The sequence below is a fragment of the Juglans microcarpa x Juglans regia genome, unplaced genomic scaffold (genome assembly GCF_004785595.1).
Source record: "Juglans microcarpa x Juglans regia isolate MS1-56 unplaced genomic scaffold, Jm3101_v1.0 JmScfU0001, whole genome shotgun sequence".
NCBI classification, from domain to species: domain Eukaryota; kingdom Viridiplantae; phylum Streptophyta; class Magnoliopsida; order Fagales; family Juglandaceae; genus Juglans; species Juglans microcarpa x Juglans regia.
This window is the reverse complement of record NW_024475745.1, coordinates 83009-105656: the sequence shown is the minus strand read 5'-3', so window position 1 is coordinate 105656 and position 22648 is coordinate 83009. Positions and strand designations below refer to the sequence as shown.

Below are 22648 nucleotides of genomic sequence, written 5' to 3'. Positions count from 1 at the left end.
ATTCTACTTACCGTGTATTCAATACATGATTACGCGCTTAAATGAATTAGTAATATCGAGGTGTTTCTGACCGGCTGGCATCCTTGACACCACGAATACTCGTCAAACTCTTTATCGAGAAATGGGACGTGTGACGCCCCAACTCTTGTTTGGGATTTGGCAGTGATTGAAGTGTCGGGACATGCAACTCTACGTTACATATTCCTAATACATGACAGTTAACATGCAATGTACCTAGCATGTTTCTAGCAATATGAATAAATTGCAGCGGAAAATAAACAAAGGGCTTGAGCAATAATCATGGTACCAAATCAAAATTTCTATTTCATCCCAAAATAACATGTCTTAAGAAATCCATAAGTCAAAAGTCGGGCCTAACCATCGACCCTTCATATACCATAAAAGCTTAGCATATTGATTTATGCTATGTAGTTAACAACATTATCCTTTTTCCTCGAATATCTCCTTAAGGTTTGTTATCAGGCACTGTATGAGCTCTAAGTAGAAGGGAACCAACTCAAGTCTGCCTTTAAGAGTAAATTCGTCTTCAATCATCTCGGGCCAATCGTCCATCTTGCTTAGATAATATAAGCCTGCATAAGGTAAATATGAACATGAATGTAGAGTATGATCGTGCATTTTTATAAAACGTATTTTCCTCCGATTTAGATTTCTTTCCAAAAAGACGAGAACTTTTGTAATGACATAACATGCATAAAACTTTCATTCATTTCTTGTTCTTTGTTCTTTTCTCATTCTTGTACATACTTATGGATACCTCACGGTTCCTTATAAAATCGTGTGCACTTGCTAGTTACCACACCACATCACAGGCCTCTCGACCAGTTGTGAATACATCTTAGAACAAATACTCATGTAGATCAAAATGCCTTCACCATGAGCATTCTTTAGCTTTTGGAAGATTGAATCGCCTTTACCAAAAGTTCTTAATTGTTATGGCTAATTGAATCACCTTCACCATAAACAATTTATTTCGCACCCCTAGCATTAGGTGCTATAACTTCGCTCTGGAAACTTGTTGTCCCATTCGAAACTCGTTGACTATTCTTTGTCAACCTAGGGGATATTGTAATAGCCTGCCATAAATTTAGTGGATGAACTTCTTTAAACCTTAGGAATGTTATGAAATTCTGGAAAGTTTTCATGAAATCGAGCGACCAATTAGGTTTTTGCCTGTTAGCGTAGTCGGTTTCCTACCTGTTATGGTGGCAAAAGTGCATTTTTAATTATTTAAGGCACTTAGGAGTATGAGCTTGAGAAACAAATTATAACCTTGGTCTCAGATGATTATTTAGGATTTTATGGTGCAACAATAAGTTTCTTGCTTTCCAGATGAAAAGTGCTCGAGAATGCCTTTTCATTTATTTGGGACATTTAGGAGTTGAATTTTGGGAAACAAATTGCACCACTAGACTCGTATGATTATTTGGGATTTTATGATGTCAAATCACTGTGGATTGTGCAAAACAGCCTTGAGGAGTTTTTAGTGGACACTTGTCAAGATCCTAGTCACTCTTGGTGAATAGTATAGGACACTTGGCACAACGAGGAATCACGAGATAGAAATGTGACGAAATGGAAGGCAAATCAAGTCATGTGATCATGTCACCTAAGTCAAATACTATTCCATCCAACCAAACACCTTGTGGCTAACTAGAAGAAGGCTTCAACCCTAGTGAAACACCAAACCATTGAGATCCAATTGAAACCCCAAATCCATGGAGGCGATTAGAACCCTAAATGGTTTCCCAAATCCTAAACCACTCGATTTTTGCTTATGTGATTAATAACTTGATTAGATCATTTTCACATGTTATTAAGCACTCAAACCCATGCTATTACACCCTCATTTATTTTTTTATACCTTGGTAATTTCATTATGTCTAGAAAAATTAGAATTGGGATTGATCAAAACCGTAACCCTAAACCAAACCCCTTTTAAACCCTAAAGTGAGGCCTATTCGGTTAGGCCCATTTAGGCCAATCAAAGACCAATGCCAATGCAAAGCTTTTTGAGGAAGCTTCCCCGACCACCCAAGGTATTCCTATGCCTGACATGTCAGCTCAAATAGTGCATGGATGGGAGGCCAAAAAGACACCCAAACCTGCCCCACCCATATTAGTTGTAGCACTCGAATACCATGGGCTGAGTATCCCATTGTTCTACCCACTGTTTTGGCAGCAAAACCCCCTATAAAGAGGTCATTCAACCATCCCCATTAGCCATCTCTTCCTATAAAGTACGCCCCTTGCATTTCTGTGATAACCCAGAGTTAGCCAAGTCTTCGCCTGTCTTATGTCCCCTTGGTTGGCCATGCATAAGGTTTAGAGTCCTTAAAAAACCTTGGGATTTTATTAGTTAATCATTTGCTTTAGTGTATTTGGCATCTAAGCCCATAAGACAGGCCCAACAAGGCCCGTAGAATTCAGCCATCACTTCGAATTAGGGTTTGGAGCCCTAGTGGAACTTGGGGAGCACGCCCAATGCACCAACCTCTAGCCATTTGACACGCATGCACATCCCATGAGGTTTGGCATTCCAAAAACTTTGAGCAATGATTTAGAATAGGAAGTGACACTTAGAGCCACTACCAACTAGAGGCATGAAACCCCAAGAAGATCCTTATGGTTTCGTCCATGAAGGTTACACACCACCTATGACAAGCTCATCCACCATTTGACACTTGTCACACATGTAAAGGAATGAGAGGATTTCAAGAAGATGGCATAAGGAAGTGGCGTATAAGGGATGCCAAAGGGCTTAGGCACATGTTTCCAAGAGGATCCTAGGGTTCGGCCAAGGAGTGCTTCACGCGCATCTAAGAAAGGCAACCTAACCTTTTTGCCAAATGTCATGCATGCACTTGGGATAGGGTTTTTCTAGAAGGAAGCAATGATTGGAAAAGGAAAGGATGGCTAGATTGAAGCAAAAACCCTAGTTCCTAAGCATCTAGGCCACTACATTCCCTTTCTTTCTTTCTCGCTACTTGTCACACACTTAGAGTTTCAAGGAGAGACACATGAGGAAAAGGAAGAGACACCTAGGGAATATGCACGCACACAATCACCAAGGCTCTAGAAGGATCTTTGTGGTAAAAAGGGAAATGAGTGGATGGCTAGGGTTAGAACCCTTCAAACATCAATGCTACGTGGCAAGCATGCACACACCCCACCATCAAAGGAAGATCTAGGGTTAAGGAAAGTACATACACGCCGAAGAGGTTGATTGAACCTAGTCCATACATGAGACATGTCCAAGGCTTCTTGGGAATTTTTGTGAGATCCATGACACTTGTCCTATTTCAGAGAAAACCTTTGAAGTTCCCAGCGTGTAGGAACTGATGTGAAAAAGGAAGAGACTTTTTGGCAAAAGCTAGAAGGGGTGACACATGGCAATTGCAAAAGATCACCCTTGGAGCTTCTCCATGACATAGGGAGATGGAACTTGGAGAGCTATAAAAAGGGGAAGATGCCAACGTCCAAGGGTCCTTTCCTTTGGGTGCCATATCGATCTTTCTCTCCACCCTCTCTCTTACACTACCAACCAAGGAGAGCTTTGCCTCTTCACTTTCTTGCATATTCTCTCCACTTTCTCTCCAAACAAGCACTTCTTCTCACTCTCTCTTCTTAGTCACAAGCAAGAAAGAAGGTGACAACCACATTCTTAAGGGACACATAGCACGGTATCATTCTAACTCTCACTACTCGCAAGTCACTCATGCACACACATAAGGGTGAAGGGGGTCACTAGGGTTTCGGATCCAAGAAAGACCACCACCATCCCACCCAAATGTTCAACCTTTCTTTTGAGAGAGTTCCTTGATAAGGAAAACTAGGGTTTTCCCAATAAGGGGAGCCCGAAACTAGGTGAAGAGATTCCCACCTCGTTTCTAACGAATCTCAGCCACCATGTATGACAAGCACCATGCACATATACACATGCCTAAGACCTTGCCAAGGTCAAGGGAAAAACACAAGCGTCTTTAACCAAGGGCCTCTAGGCCAAATGCTTGGAGTGTCACCATGAACAAAAAAAAAAAAAAAAAAAAAAAACCCTAGCACGACCACACATGTGGATTAGGTTATGTTTTCTTGTTTCTAATTAAGCGAACACTTTTTATAGCTTGCTTGATTATATTGCTTTGCTTTGGAGTTTTGTAAGTGGACTCTTAACCTACTCTGGGTAATATTTGTATATGTTGTGTGAATTTTCTTTCTTGTATTATTTTATGATCTAGTTGAATGGATGAAATCTCTTATTATGCCATGCTATGTGTTCGGAGCTATATATATATATATATATATATATGTTTGCCATGTTGATTGTTGGTTGAATGAAATCCCTTATGACGCCATGCTTTGTATTCAGATCTATATGATTATGTTTTCATGTTATTTGATGATGTTATATTGAACATATTAAAAGTTATAAGCTCATGTTACTTTTGTGAAATCATGCTTTCAAGTGCTTATGTGTTTCGGCCAAGCATAGTGAATGATGTTTTTGAAACTATTTTACCATTTGTAAGTGTTGAATGCCATTGTTCATATGTGTAAGCCAAGTATTCACACGTTCTAATATTTTCAAGCCGTAACCTGAGATGTTAAATGTTTGACCCCATGGTTGCACGACTCAAGACATTCACATGTTCATATGGTCCATGAAAAGAAATGTGTTACAAGTCTCATGTCACATGCATTTGGGTTGCAAATTATTTTCAAAGAACAAGTGTATACGTGTTTATCACAACCTGTAATGACCTGATCCTGTATTATTAGGGATAAATTATGGATAATTTTATTAGACTCAATAAATGAGTTAAAACCTATAAGAGAGTTTATCGGATAAGTTATATTTATTTTAACCTAGAGTTAAGCCTACATTATTTTATTTTTTTATTTTTTTTAAAACTCCAAGCTCGTAAGTTAGAGTCCAAACACTATTAGCATTCTAGATTCCTCTTCATAATAAAACTCCTAACTGATTTTCCTCCATGAACTCCAAGCCATGCACGTCTCTCTCCGTTAGTCACACATGCATGTCTCTACGTCTATTTATACACTTCATGCACAGCCTCCAGTCCACGTCTAGGAAAAACAACCGAGAGCCACCCTCTACTGAGAACCACTTCGAGCCCCTCTGCCCAGCCATCACCCCGCTACTGACGACGGGAACTCGACCACCTTGTCGAGACAACACGATAAGTCTCTCTCTCTCTTTCTATGTTAGATTTCTTCCTCCCCACGTTACTTCTTCTTTATTCCAACGCTAAAATATACCCACGCACGCACAACACATCATTCAAACACAACACCCTTTTCACAAACCACCTCCTCTCAGCCCTATAGCACGTCGGAAACCACCCACCAATGGCTGCCACCTCCTTTCCTCAAACCAACTCACGCCTCAAGCCGCAAGTCCGCCACTGAGAGAATCTCGGTTTTATCCACCTCCAAACACACAACCAACGCTCACTGTAGACCAACCACACACACGACAGTGCACCAAGAACTACCCGCCTTCCCACACACAGCAACCATCACACGACAAACAGAGTCATCCCACAACCCACGTAAACGGCGCCAACACACCCCTGTTTTTAGCCCCTCAAAACAGAGCACTGCACACCACCCTCACCGATAATTTCCTTCGCATCAAGACCCCACAAAAACTGCTGCCAAGTGCTGTTCGGCACCCCTAGCCTGTCGCAAGCCTCTTATGGCCTCACGGTGGGTCCTCTTTCTCCCTCACGTCATGCTTCATCTCACTCTCTGTCTTCTCTTTCTCTCTCTCACTGTTTCTCTCTCTCATCACTCTCTCTCTCTGTTCTTTCTCTAGCTCATCTCTTTCTCTTTCTCAGTGAGCCGTCGTCAGGTCAGCCACCATTTTGCCGCTGCTGCCTCTCGCTCTCTCTCGATAAAAATATTTTCTCCCAACGCCATTCTCTGGTTTGCTTGTTCTCCAAAAACAAGTAGATCATGCGGTTGATAACCTTTGGTTAGCTTTAGTCATGATGTTGGAAGTATTTACAAAAATACCATCCAGTCCTTTACTTATTGTTTATCCGTAAACCAGTTCATATCTTTTAAGTATTTTTACATTTTTGCCCTTCCAGTTATAAAACTACCAAGTATTTTTATGAATATTTCAATAGACTTGAAATTTTTACTATTGATGGGCCTGGGTCTCATTATAGAAAAACTCTATTATTTTAAGTGTACTTTGGCTCATTTTTAAATTAGTTTAAAGAGTGGTTTAATAGAAAATAATTACGGTTTATAATTATATTATTTAGTATTAAAAAATTTATAGCTAAATTCCGGTAGTAAATAAGTTAGAGTTTAAATAGTCAGGGATTTCTTTTAAGTGAATATCGAGGTATTTAGGAAGTAATTGTATTTTAGGGATAATGAGAATTTTTAGGTATTGAGGAATTAAAATAGATTAATTTTAGCATTTTAGGGTTAAATAATTAAATACGTGTTCGATTGGAAAATTTACGAAAATTACATACTTATTGTATAGGTGTCCGATTACGAGTAAAAAATAGTGGATTAGCGCTGCAAGGTAAGTATCATAATCATACCCTTATACATATGTACGGTAAACGACATATCTTTTATAAAAATATTATGCATGTATGCCCTCCATTGGAAGCCTCTTTTTACGTACCCAAGTTATGGTAAAATTATGAAAATTCATGATTTTATATGAAGATTTATATATTAAATTATTATGAAAATTCATGATGTTATAAAAGGAGTTATGCATCAAAATATTTATAAAAAGACATGATTGAATGTGAGAGTTATGCATAAAATTATTTATGAAAAATCATGATTTTATATGAGTCTTATGTATTAAAATATTTATAAAAAGTCATTCATGATTTTATATGAAGATTTATGCATAAAAATATTTATGAAAAATCATGATTTTATGTGAGGAAACGTGTATCACCACATTTAGAAAAGAATGCAATTTCATTTGAAATCTATGACAAGATATGACAAGTATGCTTGCGATTTCTTTTTAAATCTATGATATGATAAGTATGCAAGTATGATTATAATGAAGTATGAATGATAAGATATGTAACGGTTTATGTTATGATATGAAGACGGTACCTATGTTATGGACATATGCCGTGTTCGTCCTGACGCGTACTGCTCATTCAGTTCTTGTGGGGGAAGGGGCACACATAAAAACTAAAATGAGTCAAATACTCAGTAAGCATTACTTCATAAGGTTAAAATATAATAACATATGTTTTCATTTATACATTCATCATTTCACATATATTCTACGTACATGCATACATGCATACATGCATTTAATTAAAAACATCACTAGACATGATTTTTCTTTAAAAAAAGTTTTCTTTTCGTAAAACGTATCTCCCGTCAGTGCCTTCATTTCTTCAAGAGTTCATGCATTCATACATTCTTTCTTATCACTTTCTTTAGCCAGTACATACTGTTACTCCCTGTCTGTTGGGGTTAGCGGTCTTCCTTTGGACTCGGACTCCGCCCGTGGCCACGGGTTGGGAATCTCTTTTTAGTCAGGGGCAGCACTGGGTGCACTACCAGTACTACTTACCCGGCATTGCAATCTGCCCATTCCTTTGATACCCTTTTCATTCATTCATGTGCCCATTACGTATTTTCATACATTAAACGTTCAGTCTTTTCATTCAGTTTAATCCTTTCAATCCTTTCCTTTTTAGTTCTTTTCATTTAAGAGTTCATTAATAGAAAAAAATCATTTAAAAGCAAGAGTTTAAACATCATCTTCCATGGCATAATTTAAAGCATCAATTCATAAAGCTTCCTTAAAACATCAGTTCATAGGGACGTTTAAAACATGTTCTTGACGTCATTTAAAGCATCACTTAAAGCACAAGGCACAAGCCTCAACATTTCTTTTCATAGAAAATATATACAATAGATACTGTGTATAGTCATCCATTCACATGCGTACAATTAATACTTTGGTTGCATAAAAATGGGCTGCCAAGAAGGGCCATACATACATATACCTTTGAACACTTATACTTAGCATGCTTTCGTAAAATATATTTCGTGTCATTTTGTATGGCATCGTAAAGGAAAATCATTTCATTTTCATTTCATGTCCTTTAGAAAACTCTAGAAGAGTATGAACCTAATACTTACCTAGACTCCATGCTAAACTCATTTCATGTGCATGTCAGATGACAACCTACTTGCATACACATAACCTTAACTTCATTTTCTATCTAATGCATAAGCAACTAAACTTAGAAGACATACACTACATTTTACTTGAAACATTCTCCTTCTATCCCGTGCTCTTACGTTCCCTATACTATGCTAAAACCTACGGGGTCTACTTACGGTCAGTACCTCTTCCAAACTCAAGGTCTTACCTCGAGTGCTCATCCACTAAAGTGAACCCATGATTCACCTTAGGGTTAAGATACTAAGACATTCGTCTTACTCTTCAAACTGACCTCATCCCGATGCATGACTCAGACCGACTAAGTCACGCATCCCAATCCTAAACAATGCACCCGTCACTACCTTGATGCACCTTAGCTCAGCCTCGTTTGCATTCAAAACCCACCTCAACCTACCTCAACTCATCTCATCTCATCTCATCATTACAACTTTTCCAAATTCCTACACAAAATATAATAAACAATTCAACTTTTTCAAATCCCAAAACAACTTTTCTAAATTTTCATACAAAATATAATGAATAATTCAACTTTTATTCTATTATTCACAAACCATCTCAACTAATCTCAACTCATCTCTAAATCCAAACCACTCCTAAATCCTCATTCCCATCCATACACGCCACATGGCTCGAAGCCAACTCTGAGGCTTAAGCATCGTTTAACCATGCTTAGGACAGATTACCCATTACATGTGTTGAATCCGTCCGGCACATGTGTCTAACCAGATTACACACGTGCCTTACCCCTTTATCACCTAAGATCAACATACAATCTATTGATCACATGGTCGTAGGGACAATCCATACTCCGATACCAACCTTCTCTTAACCCAGCTAGCATGACTCTTCATGCTACTCGTCCTTCTTGATAGTTCATCCCAATACTTAACACGACAAGACTCCATTTACAACTATGTCTTACGTCACGTCATATAGCTTGAGACAACTCCTAAGCTACACTGTGACCCTGTCACATCATCTGACATCCCACTATATCACTCTTACGCTAACTCCTAACTCATCACAAGCATGACTTCTTGCTTAACCATGTCACTCTATGACATTCCCCCGTCATGCTTCCACTGCGCACTCTTTCACTTGCTTTGTCACTTCTCACATACTCCCAGCCATAAGTCAACTACACGGTGACACATGTCACTTCAGACCACAGGCCACATCGCAACTACTTTGGGACATTGTTTCATAGTTTCCGACACTACTCATCACGCTCTATGCTCAACAACTATGCAACCATCCTTATCTCTGCAACACGCCACACGGTGTATCGCTTCACCTCATGGAGTACACTCCACCTGTACTCCCTTCACACACTACGCCATATCACTACTACATCACACACTTCACACCCACACTTCATAGCATAGCCCACAACACAGAATCTCAAAAGTTGGATGCATGTATGTTGTGTGCCACTAGTCCTTAGCATCCATCGAAACCCTTCCCTTTCTTCTTCAGGATTGTTCTTCGTTGGGAAGTCCAAGTAACTTATGTAGTTGAGTGACAAGTGGCTTGCCTTCTTATTTAAGAAATCTGAATTCCCTAAGTGCCCTTAGGCTTGTGACGCAAAGCGATCTAGGTTCATTGAAACTTTTGGGGCATGTTGGTCTTTTGACAAAATCCTAATCCTAGACTCTAGCTTTTTAGGCATATGCATGCTTGCTAAGTGGCAAGTGGCATGTAGGGATATGTGTGTTTGTGCCTTTTTGCCAGCCATCCCTTGCTCTTCACTCACAAGGATTCCTCTAGAACCTCGGTGGTGTGTGTGTAAGTTCCCCGTGTGCCCTTTCCTTTTCTCCAGGCGTCTTTTTCTTTTCCAATCATCACCTCTTTCTAGAAAGCCCCAAAACCTAGTGCATGCATGACACTTGGCTAAGTGTGGGTTGATCTCTCCTAGGTAGGGGTGAAGGCCCCTTGGCCAAAACCCTAAGGCCTCTTGGGAAAATGTGCAAGTGACTCTTCACATCTCTCATGTGCCTCCCCTCTTCTTCCACATTTGAGTCTAGGTTCAATGCATCTAAGGGATGAGTTCGCATGTGTGCTAGGTGGCATGTGAGTGGGTGAGTGGGATGTGTACCCTAGGTGTGCCGTCCCCTCCATACCCTTCTCTTCCTTTGGCTTCTTCTAGAAGCCTCGTTCATGGTTGCCAAGTGACAACGAGGTATTTATCAAGAAAGTTTCGTCCATAGGTTTCAAATGATGATATTCCTAGGAAAGAGCAAAACAACCATTCCTCTTCTAAGTTGGTGCCATCATGTCTTAACCCTAGTCAGGGTTTTCGTCTATTCCCCTAATTTCCTTTCCCTTGGCCAAATACTACGTTTGGGCCTCAAATGGACTTGGAAAAATAGGCTATTACGTCCAAGTAATCCCTTCAAAATCCTAGTTAAAACCACCATTGGAATCAAACCAAAATTAAATAACAAGTGAAGTTTTTGACAAAAATATTAGGCCGTCACAACGAAGCATGCTCACCTTAGCCCTCCATTCCTCAAACTGAGACACCCACTCGCCGCCTTCCTCTCTTGTTGTTGTCGTCATGGATCTCAACGCCCGGATCTACACCATCAAGCAAAAATCAACTTATGCATCAAATGAGAATCGGTTTGCATAGAAAACATAGACCCAAAACTCAGACATGCATTGGCTTGAACAAAAAGACTATAGCCTTGATTTAAATGTATACAATCTTGAAGAAATATATCCATATACTTCACATTCAAGTTCTAACTTGATCTAACCCCCAAATCCATCATATCATAGCAAATAATCACACCAAATCAACCATAAACATGAGAGCCTCTAAATCACGCATAAAAACTTTATTCTTTGCATATTTATCCAAATCCTTTATCATAAAGGTTTATAAATCCAATTTAATCCATAAATCAAATGTCTAAGAACAAGATTTATAAAAATCAAACCTTGGATTTAAGATCCTAAGGGTAAAAAAACAAATTAAACCAAACAATTTACATGTTGGAGGATTTAGTTCTAACACTTAGTAGGTCATGCAAAATCATTATATTAAAACCTAATATGTTATAAAGCAAGCCATAAACTTACATAAAAATCATATGAACACATCTTGGAACCGAGATTTATAAAAAGTTTCATCAAAACCACATAGACTTCCAAGCATAGCATCATACTCCCAAAACTGAACATCAGCACCCCAAAATACCAACATTCAACCTTCAAACCTCCAATAAAATTTAACCAACACTCTTCCAAACACTCAAGACGCAAATCCTACCAAAATACAAGAGATTTGAGTTAGGAGAATAAACTTACAAAGGTTGGAACACAAGAAGCAAATCACCAGAATTGTTTTCCTCCAAACTCTTTCTAGGAAAATGAATGAAAATATTGCAAGTGTAGGAGAATGAAAGGGATGGTGTGTGGGGGGGGGGGGGGGTTATAGGGGCTGACTTGGAGTGGGTAATATTTATGGCACGCCATCCCTTATCATGATACTTCTTCATATGACTTTGGGCCTTCTTGAGCTCTCGTTTAACTTTGGCAAGTACTTTGTCCCTATCGATTAATTCCTGCTCCACTTCATTGTTCTTGGTTGAGCCCTTCTCATAACTAACCAAGAGTGGTGGTGGCCTGCCATAGACCACTTCAAAAGGAATTTTATCAATGGAGGAATGGTAAATGGTGTTATACCATAACTCAGCCCATGAAAGATAATTTGCCCATTTCCATTGCTCCTCAAAACATAAACATCTTAAATACTGTTTCAATGTTCTGTTGACCACTTCGGACTGACCATTTGTTTGTGGGTGATACGAGGAACTCGTCTTGACTTTGCTTCCTTGTAACTCAAAAATTTGCTTCCAAAACGTTTTGAGTTACAAGGCAGCAAACTCAAGACGAGTTCCTCGTATCACCCACAAACAGATGGCCAGTCCGAAGTGGTCAAGAGAACATTGAAACAATATTTATGATGTTTCTGTTTTGAGGAGCAATGGAGATGGGCAAATTATCTTTCATGGGCTGAGTTATGGTATAACACCATTTACCATTCCTCCATGGATAAAATTCCTTTTGAAGTGGTCTATGGCAGGCCACCACCATTCTTGGTTAGTTATAAGAAGGGCTCAACCAAGAACAATGAAGTGGAGCAGGAATTAATCAATAGGGACGAAGTACTTGCCAAAGTTAAACGACAGCTTAAGAAGGCCCAAAGTCAGATGAAGAAGTACCATGATAAGGGAAGGCGTGCCGTGACCTTCCAAGTGGGCGACTATGTTTACTTGAAGCTTAGACAGTTTGGGCAGAAATCAATGAGGAAGACCGCAAGTGCAAAGATGAACGAGAAGTTCTATATACCATATAGAGTGTTGGAGAAACGTGGCAGTGTGGCATACAAGCTTCAGCTTCCCCCAAATTCACAGTTACATCTGGTATTCCATGTTTCCCTACTCAAGAAGAAGGTAGATGACCCGAGTCTCAAGGGGGAGGAGTTACCCACAGTGGATCAAGAAGGATGGATCCTCATGAAGCCCAAAGAGGTACTCGGGTATAGGTTGCATCGAAGGGGCAGGGGTAGATCCAGGGTGTGGCAAGCATTGATCCTATGGGAAGGAACATCAAAGGACGAGGCAACCTGGGAGGATTATGATGAGCTTGAGAAGAAGTATCCTCACTTGATCCTTGAGAGCAATGATGTGCTAAAAGGGAGAGGGAATGTCAAAACCCCAAGGCGGGAGGCCATGGGCCATGCCTTGACAAGCACCTTGTCTTGCCTAGACAGCCCATCAGGGGCTCTGTTGGCATGGCTTGATTGTCCACTGACCGAGCCCTTGGAGAATGCTAGGCCACGGTCACCATCAAGCAGGTAGCGCACAGTCAGCGTGCGGAAGCGAGGTTGTCAGACCTTGCTCACTGCACGAACGCCTATTGTGCACGCATGAGCTCTGCGCACACACCACGTGCATGCATGGCCTATGCATGAGCACAACGCACATGCATGGCCTAGGCACCAGCGCAGAGCGCGCATGCACATCCAATGTGGAATTGACGGCGCGGCTACCCAGCAGGCCTACGCAGGCTGGCATGTCGCTCAACGCCCTGGACCAACGCCTAGGCCACACGGCTTGGGCCATGCTGTTCAACGCCCAAGCACCATTAGCCTGGGCCATGCAGACCAACGCTCAGGCCACTCTGGCCTGGGCCATGCAGTAGCCTACCATGCTCAAGTCCACCACGGTTCAACCCAGCATCACACCAACAACGCCCAACCCGCACAACCTGGGCCATACATGTAGGGACCAAGGACCAGCCAGGACCAACCCAGCTGGCCAACCTGAAGACCCACGCACACCAGCAAGCAGCCCATGCCGTGGGCTCATCCAGGCCACCCATGGCTCACTAACAGCATGAGGCCTCAACCAAGAGGCGTGGAACTAGCAACTATTATCTTCTTTGTAATTATTATTATTTGAATGCTAATATAAGTAAGGCACTAGGCCATTGCATTTTTTTTTTATCTTTGAACATTTGGACAATCTGACTTGTAAGCCTTGAAGGCACTCATGTGCTCTGGCACTTAGGCTCCATTGGGTGCAATACGTGAATCCCAAAGGAGAAGGTTAACCCTGTGCAATTCGTGAATTAGGTTAACCCATTGGTATCTTTGTTTTCCCTTTACTAATGCAACTCTGAGATATTTCAGTATCGTAGATTGTTGTCTATTGCATTGCAATTTCTTTTATTTGCTGATCATTTTACATTACTCGAGTGGGGCAACACGTAAGGCAGCCACAAACCACCATTGAAGGGCACTTAGCCTGTAACAGGCCACCATAGTTGAGTTGGAGCAAGGACAGGGACAAGCATGGTAGTTATGGCTAACTGCCCAAGCCACACGCCCAAACTTGGCCACTTGTCTCACCAGAATCACCTCCCTACTTTGTAGGAAGTAACTGCAAGCATTAGAAACTGCCTTGACCCACCAACCACTTAGCCAACCCACAGCCAACCACCCACTTAACCGCTAAGAACCGCCCAACTGCTTTGCAAATGCATGACCACAGGAATCTCGCCCAGAAACAGCACTAGAACACCCATTCAAGTTAATCCAACACCATCCATAACCATCACCGTCAAGCAAGTGGCCGAGCACCTGAGTGTCTTAAGGCTTACAAGTTAGATTGTCCAAATGTTCAAAGATAAAGATATGTTATGATCTAGTTCCTTACTTATACTAACATTCAAATAATAATAATTACAAAGAAAATAACAGTTGCTGGTTCCACGCCTCTTGGTTGAGGTCTCATGCCATTGGTGAGCCATGGTTGGCCTGGATGAGCCCACGGCATGGGCTGCCTGCTGGTGTGCGTGCGTCTTAAGGTTGGCCTGCTGGGTTGGTCCTGGCTGGTCCTTGGTCCCTGCATGTGTGGCCTAGGTTGTGCGGGTTGGGCGTTGTTGGTGTGATGCTGGGTTGAACCGTGGTGGACTTAAGCATGGCAGGTCGCTGCATGGCCCAGGCTAGAGTGGCCTGAGCGTTGGTCGGCATGGCCCAGGCTAATGGTGCTTGGGCATTGAGCAGCATGGCCCTGGTCATGTGGCCTAGGCGTTGGTCGGCATGGCCCTGGCCAAGGCCAGGGCGTTGAGGGCTGTCTGGGCATGACATGGTGCTTGTCAAGGCATGGCCCGTGGCCTCCCGCCTTGGGGTTTTGACATTTCCCCTCCCTTTTAGCACATCCTTGCCCTCAAGGATCAAGTGAGGATACTTCTTCTCAAGCTCATCATAATCCTCCCAGGTTGCCTCGTCCTTTGATGTTCCTTCCCATAGGATCAATGCTTGCCACACCCTGGATCTACCCCTGTCCCTTCGATGCAGCCTGTACCCGAGTACCTCTTTGGGCTTCATGAGGATCCTTCCTTCTTGATCCACTGTGGCTAACTCCTCCCCCCTTGAGACTCGGGTCACCTACCTTCTTCTTGAGTAGGGAAACATGGAATACCGGATGCAACTTTGAATTTGGTGGAAGCTGAAGCTTGTATGCCACATTGCCAAGTTTCTCCTAGACTCTATATGGCCCATAGAACTTCTGGTTCAGCTTTGCACTTGCGGTCTTCCTCATCGATTTATGCCCAAATTGTCTAAGCCTCAAGTAAACATTGTCACCCACTTGGAAGGTCACGGCACGCCATCCCTTATCATGGTACTTCTTGATATGACTTTGGGCCTTCTTGAGCTCTCGTTTAACTTTGGCAAGTACTTTGTCCCTATCGATTAATTCCTGCTCCACTTCATTGTTCTTGGTTGAGCCCTTCTCATAAATAACCAAGAGTGGTGGTGGCCTGCCATAGACCACTTCAAAAGGACTTTTATCGATGGAGGAATGGTAAGTGGTGTTATACCAGAACTCAGCCCATGAAAGATAATTTGCCCATCTCCATTGCTCCTCAAAACAGAAACATCTTAAATATTGTTTCAATGTTCTGTTGACCACTTCGGACTGGCCATCTGTTTGTGGGTGATACGAGGAACTCGTCTTGACTTTGCTTCCTTGTAACTCAAAAAGTTGCTTCCAAAATGAACTCATAAAGACCCTGTCCCGATTTGACACTATGGTCCTTGGAAACCCATGCAACTTGACAATGTTATGGATAAATGCTTTCGCTACTGACTTAGCTGTGTAAGTGTGATGTAGGGGGATGAAGTGGGCATACTTGCTTAGCCGGTCTACTGCCACCAGAATCACTTCATGCCCTCCGCTAATGGGTAGGCCTTCTATAAAGTCCATTACCAAGTCCTCCCAAATCCTATTTGGAATTGGCAATGGTTGGAGAAGTTCCGCTGCTGGCCTTGAGTCATACTTGGCCTTTTCACAGATGTCACACCCGGCCACTAGTCCCTTGACATCACTCTTGATCCCCTCCCAATAAAAGAAATGCTTCAGTCGGATATAAGTTCTCAACCACCCGGAGTGGCCACCTTCCTTGCTATTATGGAAGTGATCAAGAATCTCTCCTCTGAGATTGGGAACATTTGGCACATACACATAATTCTTGTAAAAGATGAGACCATCTCTAACACTGAAGCCTACAACCCTTTGCCCTTGGGCATCTAAGAGCTCAACTATCTCAAGCGCTCTTGCATCCAATCGAGTAGCCTCTCTGATCTTGTTCCATACTCTCCATTCAGCCCCGCTCTGTGCCAAACTTGATGACTCCCCATTATCCCCAACTGTCTCAAGTAGTTGGCTGCCTTCCCTTCGGCTTAAGGCGTCAGCCACCTTGTTTTCCTTGCCTAGTTGATAGACTATGTCGTACTCAAATCCTAACAACTTGACAAGGACCTTCTGTTGCTCAGGGGTGACTATTTTCTACTAGAGTAAATTTCTTAATTCTTGCTGGTCTGTGATGATGGTGAATCTGCGCCCTAAGAGGAATGGCCGACATACCTTGATAGCATGCACAACTGCCAACAGTTCCCAGGCATAAGTACTCCATGCTCTTTTCATAGTCCCGAGTGCCTTGGAGATAAAGGCTAAAGGCCTTCGGTCTTGCACCAACACAACCCTGATGCCCTCATTGCTTGCATCTGTGTAAACTTCGAACAACCTCTCAAAGTTGGGCAACGCCAACACAGGTGTCTTGGTCATGGCCCGCTTTAATTCTTCAAAGGCTTCCTTACCTTCGGCTGTCCACTCAAAACTGTTATTCTTGAGCATTGCTGTGAGTGGCTTGGCTATGAGACCATAGCCTTTGACAAACCGTCTGTAATACCCCGTGAGCACCAAGAATCCCCTGAAAGCCGAGATGTTCTTGGGTAGAGGCCAATCCACCATTGCCTCGATATTTCTCTGATCAACTTTAACACCATCTCTCGAAATGAAGTGGCCCAAGTACTCCAACTCTTTCTCCATGAAGGCACACTTGGTGACCTTAATGAAGAAATGATGCTCCTCCAGAATTGTTAGCATCTTTTCCAAGTGTTGCTTATGTTCTTCGATGGTCTTGGAGTAAACCAAGATGTCATCAAAGAAGACAAGCACAAACTTCCGAAGTAATGGCTTGAAGATACTATTCATTGCTGCTTGAAAGGTTGAGGGCGCATTGCACAAACCAAAAGGCATCACTAGGTATTCATAATGACCTGAGTGAGTCCTAAAGGCTGTCTTATGGATGTCCTCCTCATTCATTCGAATCTGATGGTAGCCGGCCCTCAAATCCAACTTAGAAAACACTGTGGCCTCGTGCAGCTCCTCTAACATGTCATCAACTGTGGGAATTGGAAATCTTTCTTTAACAGTAGCTTCATTCATGGCCCTATAATCAGTAGAGAACCTCCATGTGCCATCCTTCTTCCTTACCTACAGCACTGGTGAAGAAAAGGGACTGGTGCTAGGGCGGAGAGGGCCACTCTTCAACATCTCATCCACTTGCCTCTCAATTTCTCCCTTCTGAAAGTGGGCATATCTATAAGGTGGCACATTAATTGGCTTTGCTTCATCTACTAGCTGAATACAATGGTCAAACTCCCTTGGAGGTTGGAGTGTGGTGGGCACATCAAGTACCTCCCTGTGGGCTTCTAACACTGGCCTGACTTCCTCGGGCAGTAGCTCTAATTCCCCGTGAGTGTTCTTTTGTCCCTTGTTCTCTACTTGCCTCATAACATCCTCTTTGGCCACTACTATAGCGAAGTAATCTGCCCCGCCTTTGCATAACTTCTCAAACATTAAAGCCTCGTTAGACTTTATTTCCTAACTAGGAATGGCTGTCCAGAGTCACTTCTTGGAGCCAAACTTAAACTCCATTGTCATGTTATGATAATCATGGATGACCTTGCTGAGGCTCTTAAGCCAAGCATTCAGCAAGTCTAGGTCAAGGCTAACCACAGGCAGCACATGCAAGTCTGCCACAATTTGTACTCCCTGCACATTCATCTTAACTTCATGAATGAGGGCCTCACACTCGAGCTTTTCACCACTTGCAACCTTCAATTCAAATGGTGGAATAGGGCTAGGCTTAAGACCAACCTTGCTAATGATGCTGGCATTAATGAAGTTGTGGGTGGAACCACTGTCCACCAGCAATGCCACTTCATACTTGCCCACCCATGCCATTAACCTCATGGACGTGGGTTTAGAAATGCCAACCATGGCATTCAATGATAGCTCGGCCTCCTCTGGTGTATCACCAGATTTGGCTTCCTCGCCCTCTTCCTCTTGGCTAGATGCTTCACTGTTGCTTTCCGATTCATCATTACTTGGCTCATCTTCAAACATAAAAAAGGCCTGAGCTGCTTTGCACTTGTGACTATGGCCCTATTTGTCTCCACACTTAAAACACAGGCCCTTCTTGATGCGCTCTTGCACCTCTTCACTAGTCAACCTCTTGATCTCAGGTTTTGGCTTGGAGGTGGTGGCTGCTGTATCCTTTTCCTTCCAAAAGACTTTGGTTTACACAGTATTGAAAGACTTGCTCCCCATGTATTTGGTTGGGCGCCGCTCACCAGCACGGCTTTCCTCAAGGATTTCAGCCATCTTCATCACTTCTTGAAGTCTTGTGGGTTGTCTAAGTTTGATTTCCTTGGCAAGCCAAAGTTTCAAACCATCAACGAAAGTGCCGATCAAAGCTTCTTCAGACCAGCCTCTCACCATAATCTGCAGTTGTCTAAACTCCTGTATGTAGTGTTGGACCTTGCTCTCTTGCCTTAGCTTGGCCAGTTGCCCATGGTGACTAACAACCGGTGAAGGTCCGAACTGACTAAGTAACTCTTTTTCAAAGGCTGTCCACCCTAGCCTCAAGTGATCCTTATCGTACGGGTCCCTTATCCAATGCCACCATTTCCCAGCCCTGCCTTCAAGGTAAAAGCAGGCTATTGACACCCTTTCATGGCGTGGGATATCATATGTTTGAAAATAGTGGTGGATCTTGTCCAACCACTCATAGGGATCACCGCCACTATACTTCGGAAAGTCGACCTTAGGCCGCTTGGGTCCCCGGTCTTGAGTCCGGTTTCTCCTTCAGTCTTCATAGTTGTCTCTTTCATAATGTGGTCCATAATACCCACGGCTTGGCTGTCTTCCCCATGCCCTTGGCTATTCACGTTGATAGGGCTCCTCAAAGCCTTGCTTGTGCTCATGATGAAAGTCAGCCATTGGGTCCTCTTTCTCGAAAGCTTGATTCGGGATCCACCTCTCTGCATACCCTTGGCGGTTCTCTACACGACCACCATGTCTCAAATCATGCCTTAGGACTGCATGCATTGACTCGGTCACACTGGTTTCTAGTCCATCAACATATGCACCTTCCCCTTGGTCTGATGCCCCATGGCGATTTTCAGCCAATCTCCTCTCTATGATTCTATCCGCTCCAATGTGGTGTTTGCCTCTCTCCTTATAGCATCCATGGCCCTTTCGTTATCCTTATTAGAACTCTCCATGGCCACACGTAATTCTGCTATATTGTGGGTGACATCCTCAAGAATTGAAGTGGTCTTGTTGGTGTGATCCTCAAGAACTTCCAGTCGGGCCCTATTAGAAGTGCCCGTCGTCTCTTCTACAGACTGATTCCCTTGCATGTTAACTCACGCTTGCAATTGATGGTTTAGGCTTGCAAACTATCAGTCTCGAATGGGAACAGTGGGTTGTTGGTGGAGATCGAAGTTCCAACTTTGGGTTATTCAGCTTCGAGGGTGATCGACCCCAACCACGACCTGTGAGTCCGACCTTAGGTTGCTCACGTTCTTGCGTGGCAATCACTCCAAACCTATCTACTCCGACCTCTTGCTTAACCCCCAAACTTCACAGTTCAATAGCAATAACAAAACAACAAATAGAAAATGCAGCAAAGTTGGAATCCTCTGTGGGTTCACCAACCAAACTCACAAAGAATGAGTGATGGTCTGCCTACCTCTTAGAGAAGTGAGAACTTCTCTTGAATCTTCAAGCAACATGGCTCCTCTCAATGAAAGCACCAATTTGGTGATAGGGACCTCGATCAAGACCCTAGATACCAACCTGTCGTGCCCCTCCTTATGCCATGATGACCGAGATGATCTGCCACTTGCTTGATGGTGATGGTTATGGATGGTGTTAGATTAACTCGAATGGGTGTTCTAGTGCTGTTTCTGGGCGAGATGTCTATTGGCATGCATGCCTGCATGCATGTGCAGAGCAGTTGGGCGGTTCTAAGCAGTTAAGTGGGTGGTTGGTTGTGGGTTGGCTAAGTGGTTGGTGGGTTAAGGCAGTTTCTGATGCTTGCGGTTACTTCCTACAAAGTAGGGAGGTGATTCTGGTGAGACAAGTGGCCAAGTCTGGGCGTGTGGCTTGGGCAGTTAGCCATAACTGTCGTGCTTGTCCCTGTCCTTGCTCTAACTCGACTATGGTGGCCTGTTGCAGGCTAAGGGCCCTTCAATGGTGGTTTGTGGCTGCCTTACGTGTTGACCCACTCGAGTAATGCAAAATGATCAGCAAATAAAAGAAATTGCAATGCAATAGACAACAATCCACGATACTGAAATACCTCATAGTTGGATTAATAAAGGGAAAACAAAGCTAGCAATTGGTTACCCTGATTCATGAATTGCATAGAGTTAACCTTCTCCTTTGGGATTCACGTATTGCACCCAATGGAGCCTAAGTGCCAGAGCACATGAGTGCCTTCAAGGCTTACAAGTCAGATTGTCCAAATGTTCAAAGATAAAGATACGCTATGGCCTAGTGCCTTACTTATACCAAGAGGGAAACACTTAGTCAAAATTGGATGCATGTTTAGGGTTTGGAGCATTTGACCCTAGGGATTTAGGGTTTTGATTTTCGCCACCAATTTTGAGATTTCATTAGGGTTGAAATCCGCTTTATGCCTAGTCAAATAGTGCTTGAGTGGATGGAATAGTGAAATGTGTAAGAAGGCATGTTGACTTGCTTAGTTTTCATTGCATTCACCTTACACATTTGTACTACTCTTGATAGGTGTCAATTTCATTTTCAAATGGAGGGTTGTGATGATGTCATGTGCCCAAAAATATTTTCTAGTGATCCGAGACTGATTTGGACATCCTACATGGCAATTTGATTGCCGTTTGAACCAGATGTCACGTGGCACTCTCTCGATGTCTACTATTCACCCAAAAATTTTGAAACTTTTTATTGCCTTATAAAATTTTGAATATTCATACGAGTCTAAGGGAGCATTTTGTTTCACCAAATTATACTCTTAAGTGCCTAAAATAAATTAAAAAGCTAATTCATCTCCATAGCGGATCACAATCGAATTATGCTAACAGACTAAAACCTAACCGATTGCTTGATTCATTTTTTGGAATTTCATGGCATTTCTACTGTCTAAAGAAATTATTCTATCGAATTTCTTCCAGAATGTTACAATGGACTACAACATACTCACAAACATTTATCTTATATTCCCAGAATAGTTGTTGTGGCTAACCTACCTGAACAATACTTCTATTATTATGGTAGTGCTGGTGCTGATCCTTCCACTAAAAGCCCTGACGTCCCTGGCTTTCTTGAAGACTCTAACTAGAAGAGCGAATAAACATGTAACGCCCCAATGGAAGGCCCAAACCACATGGCCTATACTCCAAAAGGACAAGTCAATGATGCAATTAGAGCCTCATTTGAACCTTATAAAGAGCAAGAACCTCTCATTCTTAAGCAATGTGGGATCCCATACACCACCTACCCTTATCCTTATCATATGGGGTGTCACAATCTCCCCCCCTTAAATTCCTGACGCCCTTGTCGAGCCAATACATCATAGGTGGCATGGTTTAAGTTCTACATTTCTGATTGGGATAGGCTTTAATACCATTTGTAACGCCCCAATAGAAGGCCCAAACCACATGGCCTATACTCTAAAAGGACTGGTCAATGATACAATTGGAGTCCTATTGAAACTTTATAAAGAGCAATAACTTCTCATTCTCAAATAATGTGAGATCTCATACACTACCTACACTTATCCTTATCATATAGGATGTCACAAAACACTTCTTGGCCTCAAAAGTGAGATTTTGACTTTTTCTGATGTCTTTTATATTGTGGGACTATCAGCCCTAGATCTAACGTCCGTCCACTTTCAGATATACTTGTATTAGAGACCTTTAATCTCGGTCGTACATTTGTCATCTGGCCTTGCAGGATGGCATAAACTGACGGGAACAAGGTGTGCACATCCTCTGTAGCTTGCCTTGGGTCAAATCTTGTTGTCCTTCCCTAAATAAGGGTCTCCCACATGGCATTGGACTATACTTCTGAGATCAAACAATATGGCCTGTAGGTTTGTAATCTTTTTTCTGTGGGCTCATTTCAGACATGACATCTTTTATGGATTATGAGCCTCTATGTATGATACCTGCAACCCTCTGAGCACCTCTATGTTATCTCGAAGGGCTTTCAC

The 22648-nt window shown here is 42.5% G+C and overlaps 1 long non-coding RNA gene across 1 annotated transcript; it reads right to left on the bottom strand.

Moving 5' to 3' along the window:
* Positions 1-5819: 5819 nt before the first annotated feature.
* On the bottom strand, positions 5820-22177 carry LOC121245221. Its single transcript, XR_005936588.1, has 4 exons — positions 21787-22177; positions 9551-9564; positions 8574-8579; positions 5820-5850 (listed from the first exon to the last, which is right to left on the bottom strand). It is a non-coding gene; the product is annotated as an uncharacterized LOC121245221 (long non-coding RNA).
* Positions 22178-22648: the final 471 nt, after the last annotated feature.